Source organism: Protopterus annectens, chromosome 16.part0, assembly GCF_019279795.1.
Source record: "Protopterus annectens isolate FY-2018-M chromosome 16.part0, PAN1.0, whole genome shotgun sequence".
NCBI lineage: Eukaryota > Metazoa > Chordata > Ceratodontiformes > Protopteridae > Protopterus > Protopterus annectens.
The window spans coordinates 759,809,353-759,825,705 of record NC_056750.1 but is presented as its reverse complement, the minus strand read 5'-3'; the positions used below and the strand labels follow the sequence as shown (position 1 = coordinate 759,825,705).

At 33.6% G+C, this 16,353-nt stretch overlaps 1 protein-coding gene across 8 annotated transcripts in view; it reads right to left on the bottom strand.

The window, feature by feature from the left end:
• Positions 1-12,800, bottom strand: part of TNC (tenascin C) — a 223,528-nt gene extending 210,728 nt beyond the window's left edge. For 2 of the 8 annotated variants that reach the window (XM_044058609.1, XM_044058610.1), the window contains exon 1: positions 12,456-12,800. The gene's annotated coding sequence lies outside the window, so the exon portion shown is untranslated. The remainder of the gene's footprint in view (positions 1-12,455) is intronic. The other 6 variants (XM_044058615.1, XM_044058616.1, XM_044058611.1 and 3 more) reach the window with 5 other exon arrangements.
• Between the last annotated feature and the right edge of the window lie 3,553 nt (positions 12,801-16,353).

The window sequence follows — 16,353 nt, the reverse complement described above, 5'->3', positions numbered from 1 at the left end:
CTCCCTGTACACAACAAATAGAGTAACTCCCTAAAGACCACTAAAGTAAATATTATTGACTACAAAGCTAACTGTAAATAGAGACCTTATCTGCCCTTTAAGTACTTGGTATTAATGCTTATGGTCTATTATCCAGAGGAAACTAGTCTGTTATCATTACAAATGTAATGCGGCTAAACTTGATGACATTCTATTCTTAAGATTAGTATAAGTCAGTACTTGTGTTTGAGATTGTGTTTGACAAATTAGCATTGATATTAATAATATTAACTACAACTTATTTTTTGTTTTGTTTTTAATTATTGATTATTAATATTAGCAAAACTCTGAGTTTAGGACCTGAGATTATGCCTAATGGACAAGACACAGTTTATTCTAACTGAAAGGATATCACAAGGCAGACACTCTCTTTAGCAAAATCATTGCTGCATACACATTTGGAATATATCATTTATATTTGTGAATTTATGCTAATATATTACTTTTGATTTTGTTGTATTCCAGATACATCAGTGTTTTAATAGGTCCTTGATACTCTTTGCATTTTTAATAGAGGCAACGATAATCATCATACTTTTTGTGAGGATATTGTAATGCAGTCATATTTTGTACTGAAAATATCCATATGGAGTGGGCATCTCAACTACTTAGACACTGCTATACTACAAGCACTAGTCCTGAAAAAAGAACTCCTTGAGTTTAGAGCACACTGATCAAATAATCATCTTTTTGAGCCCATTATTAAAGTGTAAGATCTGTGGGATTATGATCATGCAGACAAGGTGTGTTCGGCAAAAACTGTCTCATAGAAAAACATGGAAAACATGTGTTCATCACTTTAAGGTGGTACTCACATTATATTGAACTAAGATAGCCTAAGGAAGGTCTCTTGAAAATTTCAAAGTAATATCCAAAAAGAATAGCCAAATCATTCAGCATTAAGATTCCCTATTGGCAAAGCTCTCTTTGGAACCAAATTAGAGGTGGCATCAATTAAGACACACTAGAAAAAGGATTATGTGCCAAAAACACTGAGTTTCTGCCTAGCTTGTATGATTCCAAAGCAAAGATACTGGTTATGTCTGTATTTTCAGTTACATGCTATTAACACACATCATGAAAAACAAATAGCAAAAAAAAAAAAATCCTATATTACATTCCTTTCATAAATGCCACTATCATTAACCCCCCCTTTTCTAACTCAATATTTGAATGAAAAGGTATCCTTGGCTGAAATTCTCAATTCCTCTCTTTAACAAAGTGAACTGGAAAAGCTCATATAAGCAACCTTTAAATGCTACCTATGCACACATTAACAGAAAGAATGCCTACAGGAAGTCTGCTTTGCGTAATTAAACTATGATTTTAGATGAGTACAGAAAATAAAACAGAATAAGTTGTTTCCTTTCACCCCTAACTTCCGTTAACTTCTTATATGCTTAGTACACTCAGTGTTTCTTAATTAATGTGAAATGTAGGTTTAATTAATTCTTTATTATTCTTAATTAATGTGAAATGTATGTAATGATAACTAAATGTAAAGTACTATGAATAGCAGCTCCCTCACATCTCAAATATCACATTTCAATGTGTTTTTGCAATATTAATAATGTGCTGCTTTATTAATTACTGCAACAAAAATGTAACAATACCAAAGTGGTAAAATATAAAAAGAGAATAGTATGTTATATTGATTCATGAATGCATAGGAAATTTCAATGTTAGACACATTTTTGAATATCTTACCTTTGTTTCCTTCCTATAAAATGTCCCTGCTTAGTAAGAATAAACTAACTTGGTGAATTGGTTAGAATAAAGAGATTAACCATTCAAATAGTTAAATCAATGACTCCGTAGTTAAATAATCAAATAAACTCATAAAATTAATATAGACATAAATCAAAATGGTAACAAGTTCAAGCATTGGTGTAAATGTAGCAGAGTAAATTATAGAAAATAATGAAATTTATATACCAATATATGAATTGAGTTCAGTTTTTTTTTTTTTTTTTTCATTGCATTGCATTTTTGCTTGTTTTGACAGTCAGGATCTGCAGCTTTATATCTTATGATAACGATCCCCTGAAAAGATCTGGCTGATGCAATGAAGTTATTTTATGATATTTGTTTTACAATACTAAAAACTGAAAACATGCTACATAGTTTTACAGCTTTCTTTAGCCATAATGAATAAACTTCATAAATTCATATTACCATGAGTGACATTTGCTCCAGATAAAATCCCCATATATGCTGTTTGAAGCACTTTCCCTCTCTCTCTCTCTCCCTCTCTCTTTTTAAGTTGCTCAGAAATTCTAAAACGCCATTCAAAACTACTGAAGTAGCTGTTTTTTTTTTTTTAATCCTAATATATATTTGATCTTGCAATTTCAAAGATGTGCCTTTACATTGATTTTATTAGGTTAATTGCTCTGAATTCAACTAAGTAGCAAAACAGTATGAAACTTACAACAAAAACAACTTAGTTCATTCAAGATTATGGTGACTGGAGATTAAGACATTGGCTTCAAATTTAAAATAAGAGAACCGTAACACATGTCAAATACCTTTCACATCTGCAGAGATTGTTGTACTTTAATCCACATGCAAGGATGTGTGGCTGTAGCTTTAAGCTGGTCAGCTGTGCAAGAAGCTTCAGCTTGGTGGAATGGTGATGAGTCATCACTGTTTTGGCAAGACTGAAGCTTTTCACATGGCTGATTAGCATAAAACTGCAGCTGCAGCCACAGCCTCACTACCTTGCATATGGATCGAAGTGCAACTACCTCTGAATTTGCAAAGCATATTTTTGGTCAAAACTAATGACATGTAGGAAACATGATACCTTTGAATGGCAATTATGTATGCAACAGATGCTATTCAGCTAAAACAATACAAATCAGAGGATGTATTTCAAAAAAGTGCACAGATACTTCCCAGAGATTTTCAAAGCAGATATCTGGAGTGTTTCCCATTTTAATTGAATGGATCTATTATTATACTATAATATATTTTGCAAGTGTTTTTTACTCTTAATTATTTTAAGAATGGAGAGAAAGAAGAGATTTAGCAGAAGAGCAAAAATCACTTTAGTATAGCCACACCATCATATCATGTTTGGAAAAAAATGTCTAATTACAAACTAAATATTGGGTCCATAGAAACATGATGCCTTTGAATGACAATGATGTATGCAACAGATGCCCTTCAGCTAAAACAATACAAATCAGAGGATGTATTTCAAAAAAGTGCACAGATACTTCCCAGAGATTTTCAAAGCAGATATCTGGAGTGATTCCCATTCTAATTGAATGGATCTATTCTTATACTATAATATACTTTGCAAGCGTTTTTTACTCTTAATTATTTTGAGAATAGAGAGAAGGAAGAGATTTAGCATAAGAGCAAAATCAGTATAATATAGCCACACCATCATGCCATGTTTGGAAAAAATGTCTAATTACAAACAAAATAGTGGGTCCATGGAATATCAGGATTTGATTAACAAACACATTTCTGATTACAGTGGTTCTTAAAAACATAAGCACACAGACCTCAAAGTATAAAACATACAAGGCACTTTATAATGCAAAACATGTTTACTTAGATCTTCAGACTGTAATTTATTCTAGAATATATATCTATATATATATATATATATATATATATATATATATATATATATATATATATATATATATATATATATATATATATAGCATGCTACTGGTTTATGGCATTTGTTATGAAGACTGGATAAATGATTGTGCAATAATTTCAGAGGAGTCAAAGGGATAGCATAGGCATTTTAAGGATTTTTACCTTCACCCTAACCTTCATTCACAATTTGTTGGTTATGTCTAGAATAAATGGATTTCACATTTTAAATGACAAAACAGGGACATACAATTTCCAGCCTTGTCTTGGTTATTACTGAAAAACATATGAACATCACATCAAGATTATGGGGAATTGAAGAATATTAGTCTTTTTAGAATAAAAAGCATGTTTGGTTATAGAAATAATTTCTTAAATTAATATTTTCAGATATAAATAAGGATAATTTGTTAAATTAAGATGTTCAGATATAAACAAGGATTTCTTTGTGCATAGTACATACTTGAATAATTGAGACAATATATGGATGTTGTTGCATTATTAAAATGATGAGAAATGTGAGAATTTCAGAATTACATACATGATACATGACTTTGAAAATGGCTTGACCAGAAGCATATTTAGTTGTGCAAAACAGATTGAATGAGCTAAGACTGACAACATTGTTGTTTGAGGAACAGAAAGTAAACTAATTGAAGGCCAATGACTTTTTGATTACTGTTCTATAGAATATTATCCTTAAAGACATGAGTGTAAAAGAAATGCAGGGCTTATTACTAAATCACAAGGTTTAAGAAAGCAATAATCAATTTATGGTTCAAAATATTTTCTTTCTAAAAGAATTCTAGTTTTCAAAACAAAAAAAAAATAACAATATCAGAAGTAAGTTGTTGAAGAGGATGAAAGTTGGAAGAAAAAGCTATAAATTTCCTGGAAAACTTATTAGGTAGGATCATTAAGAACGTCATATTAAGAGGTCAGCATTACCTGAAGAGCATATTGAATACTATAATGTGCAATATATTGTTAAATTCAATCAAAAGTACAGTGATAATAAAGCAAATATCTAAAATAGGGAAGTGAGATTGTAAAGGAAACTGGAAAACGTTCAACTACAAAATTATTTATGGAGTCAAAAGAAGTACTACATAAATGAGCAGAAAAAATAACCAGGGTTCACCTTCTAATATCAGAAAGACATAATGTTAAACATATAAAGGAGCTGGAACAAGACAAAAGCTGTAAAGATGAAATTTCTGGCAGCAAGGACTTGAAATTGTTCAAAGAACATCTTGTGACAGATATATTGCCAATATTTAATGAATAGTATAAAACTATTCAGCTATCCCATGACTGGAAATTGGCTATTGTAGGGTCTATAAATAAAAGAAACGATATACATGATTGTCTAACTAATTTTAAATCCACCAGCCTGCTGTCAAATAATGGAAAAACAATGGTGTCCTAATACTGGCAGCCTTAATTAATTAATTACAGAATTAGAGCAATTAGGTCTATGTGATAGTCATCAATATGCATGCATGCAGCTCAGGTCCTTTGCTACTTGCAATCATTTTTAACATTATTACCACAACTGAATTAAAATAAAATGGTTATTTTCCTAATTGACTTAATATCAGCATTTGAAAAGGTAGAGTACAATACATGATAAAGAAATAGTGTAAGACATTTAAATATCTCATTAACGGACTAGAGTGGGGAATGGTAAACACAAAGGAAGTCGCAGATTGAACATAATGGCTTCAAGGATAGACTTATGGCAAATGGAAGAGAGGTTCTTCAGGGTACTATTCTGAGACATCATCTGTTTTTTGCCTAAAAATCTCATAACCATATACCATCAGCATTGTTATTGTCTTTAGGTTTAGGGATCTAAAACCTCTTCTGCAACATCAAGAGAATAGCTTGGAGAGACATGTATCTTAGAGAGGATTCCACTGCTGTTGAACAGACTCCCCAATCCACATAAAATTAAGTACACTCCTATCCATATTTAAGTGCAACTTAGCTCTATAGATACATTCTTGGTAAACAAAAAATTTATCCCAGGACTGCCACCTGTACTATTAATGGACAGAGCCAGCTTCTAAATGCTTTATATCATACACGGGTCACCTTCAATTATCAATGGTATGATCCCAGTTATTCTCATTAGGGGTAATCCTATATCAAATGGGATAGGTTATTTCAAGCACCTAAAGCAAAATTGGCTAGGCTTAAAATGGCCCACAAGGGAAACTAGACCAGTATACACCTACAAATCTATGAACCTATGATTTACAATTAGGAATTTATATAACCAATAAAAATGATCAACAGAAAATTGTGCTTTACTGGACGGAATATACATTAAAAAACAGAGTGAAATTTAACACCAATAAAATGAATAAATAACTTTTTATTTGTCACACAGTAAGTGTAATTATAGTATTTGAAATGGATAAGGTTTCTAATGACTTAGAAATAAGTATTTATGAAAAAATCTTCTTTGATTGCCAGTTAAATAGACTAGTTAAAAAACTGCTATAAAATCATTGGCTTTATTAGAAAATACATTAAATCAAGGAAGCTGAATATTATCAATACAAGCTACACAAGTCTTTTTAGACCTTAAGCTAAATTTGGAACCTGCCTGTTTGTCTGTTTTTAAAATGAGTTGCAAAATATGACTGGAAACACCCAATAGAAGTATACAAAAGTTATCCATGGTAGAGAGATGTTGGACTGTGAAGAAAGGCTTTGTAAAGTGGGTTTGTTTTTGGTAAATTACAGAGTAAATCATGACAATCTGGACTTAGCTTATAAAGCAATGTATAACCCTTTCTCATGGAAAAGGTTAGGCTTAAGACAGAGGGAAAACACCAATAATGATTCTTTACTAAAAATAATATCATGTTGACTTGTTTTTGGAATGTGTTTAGGGAAATGGAATGCTCTAACTATTGAAATTGGAAACTTTAGTAATATTATCACTTTTAAACAGGCAACTGATGTATTATTTGGTGGAATGCATAACAAAATGCATTTAGGCTATTTGGACATTATGACCATGCCTGTGAGGTTATTGTATTGTATTATATTGCATTATACTGTCTTGTATTGTATGTACTGTATCCTTACTCAGGCCAGATAAGTTTGAAAAGTTATTCCATTATTTTTAATGCAGATGGTATTATCTATTTGTGCATAAAGAATGTGTGACACTGGATAAATATAGAACTATTTAAAGCTGTAATCTGTGAACAGAAGTAAAAAGGGTTCCTATTAGAAGACCGAAGACGTCTTGGTCGAACTTAAAAGACTGAAACGGAAAAATATTGAATTGGCTTTTAAGCGAATTCTTTCCCTGGGAAAGAATTCACTTGGCCGCTTCATTACTTTGCCATTTTCAGCACTGTAGTGCAGTCTCAGAGTTGGTATATTTAAGTAGGGGGGTGAAGCCCCCCACTTAATGTAATGTTTAAAGTGTTTTGTTTTTTATTTTTTTGTTGGAATTCCGAAAGTTTGACATTGTAAGCTTTTGCTTACATAAGGTCAATTAATCACTGTTAGCTTTTATAAGCATTTGGTGATCTAATATAGACCCAGTAAAAAGTAATCAACAAAAAATATATACCCAAAGAAGACATAAATGATTACTGCAGCAATAGATAACCAGTTTCAAATAAGGTTGGGGCTTCATGACACCTGAACCAGATAATAAAGTTGGGCATTCTGAAACATTATACTACAATGTATGGGACACATGGCCTTTACTTTTATTATATTGGCTCCTTGTATGTTTAATGAGGATATTCCCTTGCATAGCTGTATAATATAGTTTACAGATTCAATGATTCTTCATACATAAAGGCATGTTGATATTATATGTGCATATATCTGTTGACAATACAAGATGATGATTATATCCCTTTAGTAGTATATAATTTTCTTGACACAACACAGTAAGCCTGCAAACGTAATGAGGAAACTGAGGATTCTATTAGAAATAGAGAGAACATCTGACAGTTTAGTCTTTCTTTTTTAAATGTTCTTGATATGTGACTGCTGAAAATATGAATTATGTGAAACTAATTATTGGAAATGCTTCTATATTATATCAACAATATACAAAACCATTTTATGACATAAGAAATCCCAGACAATATTTTCAGTAAGGGGAAAGGTGGGAAATATAAAACTGAGTGTCTCCACAAACTATGAGAATAATCAGAGTGAAAGACTGAGAGAGAAAAATAATAAATATGCTGGGGTCTTAGGGAGTGAAGAGAAAGTTGCTAAACAATATATTTTTCCTAGTTATTACTTTTAAATGAAAACTTCAGCTCAGAATTATAGTATACCATATTTTGCCAACACAGTTTGATTCAGTAACACCGATTAGGCTATCACCTACTTATACTAACTCTGAGGTCACCCAACCTGTAGAAAATGTGAACAATATGTGCTTTATGAAACTGAGCACACTTTCACTTCTCTGGATGTATGACCTTAAGATTAAGAGCAAATGTAATCACCTGTCTAAAAAAATCAAAACAGAGAGAAAAAAAAAACAGGCAGGCACATTAATAAAGTGTAGAATCTTGTTTTTATATGTCCCCTTCAATACACAATCCCAGAATCACACCAGCTAATCCTTTTAAAGAAACCATAGGATACAAATGGTTCTTTCAACAGGATAGGAAGTATGAGAAAAGATCTTGATGAACCAGAACTCAGCATTTTTGGTTTGTCATTTGTTTGATATTACACTATGTCTGTGAGACTAATTACAATTCAAATGTGAATATTGATGCATTTAACATGTAGAATGTAATAGATATTCAAATTTAGTTTGCTTGCATTGGCACCAGTATTTTGTGAAAACTAAGAAAATGTCTCATATTTTATAGCGTTACCTTTATCCCTTAATATTACTATAATAAATGGAATCAACAAAACATAATGGAAGTCATACATTTTTTTTGTAAATTAACTCTACATTAGATTAAGGAAACTTTGTAAAGATTGGTGAAGGGGCAGATATTAACATAATTGTCTGTTTTGCTTACATATGAATGTTGATGTTTATTAAAAGATAATTACATTTTCAAGTTTGGTAAAAGGGGGTAAGCAAACCTTAGAATTTGTATTCACTCTTTCTGCAGTTGTTCCTAGCATACAGACATAGTACATTAGCTGTTTTCTTGTAGTAGTGCTACAAGCATAACATAATGTTGAATTTGTTTCACTAAGACTAAGTACAGGAATTGAGAACACTGTGAACACCAATATCTTCTCTCTAAAACTGCCTATGGCAGAACTGACGAGTACACAAACTGTTTAAATTGGGACTGCGGTATACAATTTCATGTGTTCCTCTCAAACAAAGGCATGGTTTCCTTCATATCAGATTCATCAGGGTGGTTAAACGCATGAGCATATTTTTAATTTATGATACTGCTCTTGTTTATTGCAATGTATTTCACCGTTTGTTTTATTATACTTTATATATATATATATATATATATATATATATATATATATATATATATATATATTTTTTCATTTTTACCTCTGCAGATTTCAGGATATTGCTACTCTGTATACTTGTAAATGAAAATTTTTTTTGTTTGTTTCTTTTTAGACCATTTATGAAAATGTGAAAACTTGGGTTTATTATTCTTTGTTACATCAATAAGGTTAGCAAAAATTCAAATCAGAGAAGAAAACTTCAAATAACATATCTTGGTGCTCTCAAAAATACCACTGAGCAATAAATTTTTTCTAGGTGCAGCAGAAAAACTTCTACTGAGATCATATGAGAAAATATTTAATTTATGTAGTACTGTTATGATAATTTCTTGTCTATTTCTACATTTTCATGTGGTCATTATCTAAATTTATACATTTAATGAAAGTAGGCTTTCTATAGCAATGTTAAATGTTTATCTATTTTACCTGCACAAATTATGAAAATAAAAAATTCCTAGGTATGCTGAGCAAACATTTCACAAGTTATAAGCCAGGAAGCATAGGTGAGCCTTAAATGGGTTGGTAATTTTAAAATATAAAATGCATTATTTTCCTATTGATAGAATTCTACTTTTCTATCTTTGATTAGTGCTATCTGACAAGGTGAATTCATGCACACCAGTAGAAATGATATAATTCAGCCTTAAATGTGCTGGCATTTCATATTTCTTTGAATGTTTAACAAATTTACCTACTTACCATAAGTCATAAGTATAATAATTAAATTATGCTTTATCCTGTCTTTTTATCAAATAATGAAAACACTTGTTGGTTTAGTTATGAATCACATAAGAGGATACTACATTCAGAAGTGAGGTTATCCCCCAAGTGTTAATTGCTGTAATTGCCTTTCACATATGAATCAGTGCATACAATTTTGTTATAGTTACATATCCCTGAAGCGACTTCTATATTTGCTATATTCCATTTTTATTGTATGTATATAAGGAGACATTTATTGTATAAAATGAAAGTAGATAAATATACTTCCAGTGAAAGCATAATCATAAGTCCTCAGTATTGGGAATGCATATGTATAATTGTAATTATACCACAAACGCATACAGAGTATTTTACTTTCCTAATACTATTATAACATTTGCAGGTATAGTTTATCAAAGGTAAAAATCAAATTGCTTCCTGTTGAGTTTTCTGTAGATGAGTCAGCTTATGTACTAAGTCTTGCAGAGTTCAACGAAAGCATTCATTTCTTATTGGGATCATTTAGATTTAAGCAATGCATTGCAAAAAGTGTTATGCTTTTGTAAGTTCATCTAAGAAAAGTAAACTATCTGAAGCTTTTATACAGAAAAAACGCATTTATCTGTGAGTAAAGGTAAACTCTCAGGTAAGAAGAAGCACCTGATATGTGTGATATAGAAGCTTCCACGTGTTTAGATGGGGGGGGGTGGTCTTACCTACTGTATGAAACAGTTTGGAGAAATGTCCTTTTGCAGTTTTCCAATTAATGTGTTTTTATTTTTGATGCAGAACATTCTCTGTGTTTGAGGATGCACATATGTGCTGTTTAGGTATGGCTGACTGTTCCCTACAAATGAAAAACTTACATGGATGGAATTAGCTGCCTTTACCGACAGTTACCATGACAGTAGTCTGCAGAAGGCTAGCAATCCTATGTAAATAGATACAGACATACACACACAGAAACGTGGATATAGTCTTTTTGTTTAAATTCTCTCATTCTGTCTTTTGCATACACTCACACGGAGGCTTATACACACCCAAAATTGCCCACATGCACAGACACACAAACTCAGACAGACAGACACGTGTGTGCACCTACATATACTCACATGCACATGTACACAGACACACATGCACGCACAGACTCCAGTAAACTTAATTGGAATGGAAAACATACATTTTACATTTGCATAACTAACTGGGGAGGTGTTTAGCACAAAGCTTATGAAATGTACATGTCTGGTAAAGGGAAAATTTATCATGTGTTTCTCATTATTTGCATTTCACTTGTTATGTGACATGCAAGATTTTGTTTTATGATATTCTTAGATTTTAACATAGTCAATGAAAGTAAAATAAGTATGTTTATTGTAAAACAGTGAAACCCACAACTGAAAAAAAAAACACGTTAATTTATAGTAGTATATCATTTGTGGTTTTCTTATTTTATGACAGAACATATTTTAAGCAATAATTGCTTGTGTTGCTCACTTACACAAACTTTAACCATAAAAAAAAAATAAGAGATATAAAAATTGAAACTTTAAGAAATATGCTAGCAATAAATGTAATGTGTAAGAAAACTCCCTGTAAGGGAATTTTAACAACTGTTTTGCCAGAAGATATTGCTCTTTAAATTCCTGAAAAGCTACAAACATGGATTAGAACCAGAAAACTAAATAATTATGCAGCAATCAGTGTTAGTCTGCTGTCAGTAGGTTTAAATAAACGGCATAATGATCCAATTAAAATGCCTGCATTTTCTCAACTATCTTAAACAAAGAGACCACAAATACACTGCTTGGAGCTTTAGCTCCACATTCTCTGACCTGGATTGTTCCCTGGTGTCTGACACACGTAAGCAGTCTTTTAGTTACATTCTGATTACAGACTCTTTTATCAATTATTTTAAATTACTGAAAATGTCTCCAGCTAAATGAAATCTGGAAAAATCAACAGGCATTTTAAACATGTGGGTACCCTTCATAATTTCTTGAAAGCCCATAGCAGCCACATTTTTTTTTTACGTTTTATTTTTAAGTATGTATTGCAGACCTTGAATCAAACTGTACCTAATGTCAATACCTTGCATAGATGGGTGGCTTTTTTTCCTTAGCCCTCAAGCAGTGTAAAGCATTTCTAAGTCTTCTCTATCCAAAACTACTCTGTTTTTTATTGCCAAATTATAGAAGCTGCATCCATTCATGTACTTAGATGTCATTCCAATCTCCCTTCTTTAAAACAGAGTAACACTGCAACAATACAATTTTATTAATGTTCAGGTCATACACGTGTAAAAGAAAATACTTTGCAAAAGAAAATATAATATCCTCACTTCCTGAAAACTGTTTATATTAATTTGTCTTTGCAAAACAAAAGATCAATAATAACAATTAACAGAATTTTAAACCCAATTAAAAAATTATTCAGTAAAACTTCCTATCAAAATAATGTTTGGTTGACAACATTACATCAGGCTATATTGAGGAATTGAGATGCACAACATGTAAAAACAATCATTCATTAAAACTTAAGGGATATGAAAAGGTAAAAAAGAGGTCATAGTCAGAACTAAAATTGGAAAAAAAAAAGCTTACCTTAACCTGTGGATGCTGTGACCATTTATTTAAGTAATCCTAGTGTTTAGGAGACAGCTTTCATCAGACTAGTAAATATTTCCTTTTATTTTATTGTCAACAGGGGAAATGATTCATTCAGTCTGCATGAAGTATTCAGGAGAGCCAGGACAGAGAAAGAATGAAACAGATAATTTGTGCGTATGTGTGTGAGACAGAGGAAGAGATGAGAGATAGAGGGTAGCAGCTACCTAAACAGAAGACAAACTGTGTCAGGAAAGACAAGTGCCTCCTGGATTTATATACTGCTGCTCTGAGCACTGAACCTTGGCTTAGTTGCTGTAATGGGATGCCTTTAGGATAAATTTCCACTACTGTTGAATAGAGGCAGTGGCTTCTTACTGGAGCTGGCTTTGTGTAGGAGAGAGAGAGAAAAACAGAGTGAGTGTGTGAGAGAGAGAGAGAAAGCCATACCATTTATGGCTGTAAGGAAGAAACCACCATGTGGTGTTAAAAATGAGTGACTCAGCTGGAAAACGGAAAAAAAAAAGGAAAACCTACCCTTAGCTCATTCATTCCTAAGGTAATATTGTCTGTGTAGCATCCTCTGAGACTTTTAGGTTATTTTCTAATAATCTCATTTTGCTAAGAAATATTGGGAGATTATGGTTTTCTTTGTGTTGAAATTATTTCTTTGCTGTTATACTAAATATAAAAAAAATAAAAAAATCAGTTCAACAACAGACTGTGACGAGAGCATAGTACATGCAGCTGGTGCAGATATTGAGATTTTTCACCAGATGGAAGTCAGCCAGTACTGTAAGTTTAGAGGGGATTCCTACAGACTACAAATCAGGAAGACAGGCAACCCCATACTGTCACGTGGGACTGATTCTCAAGGGAACTATGGAATAATGTTTAACCAGGCTGTTGAAATCCTTCAGTATTCCAATAATACCTAAGAAACTCAGCACATTTACACAACTTTCTTGCAACACTTTTGCTATCCTAGGGCCATTACTTTCTTACAAGATGATTTGTTTTTTCCACCAGTTTTTTTTAAGGTATTCCTGTGTGTTAATACTGGACTACTCCTACATGCGGTCCATTAAAGCATGAGGAATACACCAGTAGGTATTTGTAAAATGACAAATACTCCCTACTTAATGCTGCCTAAATTATTATTCTCTAAGTTTTGACACTCATATGAAATTCTTTTGGTACAGTTTGTTTGAGGAATGCTAGATACATAATAGTGAGAGAAAGAGACACACTGACAGATATAACACATGCAGTGACTAAGGCAATGAATTAGAAAGATAAAAATGAGCAACAATGTGTTGTGTTCTATGCAAAGACATTTAATTTAAAGCAAATAGTACAGTATAGATTCAATAGCACAGGCTGTGAATGGACTACCTTCTGAAGACCTAAGTTTAATCCTACAGCCTCTATAATCATGCAATATGACTTCAATTAGTCATTTAACCATGACCCCCTCAGGTGTTAACCCATAAAAGCAGGCACATATTTCCTGTAACACGTCTTAGCAAGTTGAAAAAAAAAAGTCTAAGAAAAGAAGACAGTAGTCTGTCTGAATGAATGAGGGAAACAACAAGACATAGCTGGAGTGTTTTAAATGAGACAGAACAGAGAAACAGACAATGAAAAACTGCTAAAAGAAAGATTGTTGTGTTATTAAATTTACATCTGGTTACATGCTGGAAAGCTGATTACTTGTTATTGCTTCAATATTAAAAAAAATGGGTGCTAAACTAACTTGGGAGGAAAAGACTTTAAGCATGTATTGTTTCTTCTTGTAGCCCTGCATTTGATTCAGGTGAGCTTATCATAGGTTCATAGGTAGGTACTAGGCTATCTGCCCCAGGGCATTTATAAGCCTAGCCAAAGTGTGGCAGCTTTCACCGCCCCATTGATTAATTAACTGATCCTCTGTCAAGCAGACCCAATGAAGTGATCCCAGGGGTGTATTTTCTGTTACCCATCCACTTGTCAAGGTTTCTCTTGAAGAGTGTTAGTGAGGGGCTCTGCCTGATGTAATCTGGAATTTTGTTACAAAGCATGGGGAGTCTCTCTGACAGGAATCTATCCTTCCAGCATGTTCTATTTATTGTTGTGGTGAGTTTTAGCTCACTAGAACTCGTGGCTCACAGTGACTTGGATTTCTTTAGGTGGAGCATGTCCATCAATTCTGAGTTGGACATGGCTTTGTAAGTTAGGCAGAGATCACCTCTGAGTAAGCGATATGCCACTGAATACAGCCGGAGTTTTTTCAGTCGGGCTGCATAGGACATATGTTTGAGGCCAGTAATCCTCTTGGTGAGGTACTTTTGTGGTCTTTCCAGCTGTTGGAAGTGTCTTGTGAGGTACATCCCAAATGGGGCATTGTATTCTATGATGGGTCTTAATGAGTGACGAGTAGAGGAGCACTATAACCTCTTTATTTCTAAATATGAACCCTTTAGTAATTAGATGGGCCACATAGAAGGATTTCCTAACTACTTTGGCAATATGATTGTCAAAGGAGAGATTACTATCTACCTGGGTCCCCAGATCTCTTATTACCTCTTCTGTATTAAGGGGGCTGCCACCTATGTGGCAATTTGTGGGTGTTTTGTTTTTCACAAATGGGATGACTATGCATTTTATGGCATTTAGCTTGACTCTGATGAAGTCTTTGGATGAAAGCGGACAATAAACTGCAGTACGCTATTTCTTGGTGTTTGAATTTTATTTTTGGCGCCTTGGTCTGTGGTATATTTTATTTTGTTTTGTTTTTTGCCTTGCACCTTCTCGATTATTTAGCTTGAGGCCATGACTTTGGCACCAGGTGTCCATCTCAGTAAGGCCATTTTTGGAGGATATCAGTGTCAGCCGGAGAATCAATTATGGCTCCCAGTTTGCAGTCATCGGCAAAGCTGGTTAGCCATTGTCCTCCTGTGTTTGCTGGTACCTCTGAGAAGTATATGCCGAACAGGATCAGGGGTCCCAGGACCGAGCCTTGTGGGACACAACTTGTGACTGGTTTAGAGTTGGACCTGGAGCCCGCTATTCTTACCGTGTGAGTTCTGTCTGTAAGCCAGTTGACAAGCCATCTCATGACGTAGGGGCTTATGTTCAGGCTGGTGAGTTTTTCTGTAATACCCGAGGAGGGAATGGTGTTGAAAGCCTTGGCGAGGTCCAGGTAGACTGTGTGAACCACCTTTCCCCTCATCTGTGGCCTTGATGACCATCTCAAAGAAGTCAACCTGGTTTAGTAGGCATGATCTGCCCTTAACAAAGTCGAACTGGGTTAGGTCAAGTGTTTGGATGTTCCCAATGTCTTTGTTAATGAGTTCCATGATGATGCACTCCATAGCCTTGCAGACCAGGCATGTCAGGCTTATGAGGTGATAGTTACCAGGGTCAGTTGTGGCTCCTCCTTTGTGGAGAGGAATAACCATTGCTGTGTGCCATTCTATGGGCACATAGCCTGTGGAGAGGCTGAGGTTGAACAGTGTGTTTAGGTGGGGGGTTGTTCGTTCTGTAGTTCATGCAAGACACAGCCTGGGACACCATCTGATCCCGTTGACACTGTGATTTTGGCTTTTGAAAGGGCTGAGACCTGTGTGTCTGTGATTTTTGGGACACTACACTTTTCCGGTATTGTTGTGGGCCCTTTTGGAGGTGAGAGGGGGGTGAGGTTTGCACTGAATCTATCTGCCAGGATGTTGGCAATATCAGTAGGTTCAGTATATTTTGTGCTATTTTGCACTAGTTCAGTGCATATCTGCGAGATGCCACTTAGATTCTTAACATAGCTAAAGAAGGCTTTGTGGTTATCATTTGAATCCTTGGCTATTTTTCTTTCAAGTTAGCCTTGGATGATTTCATGAAGGACCTTAGTTTCTTACTGATA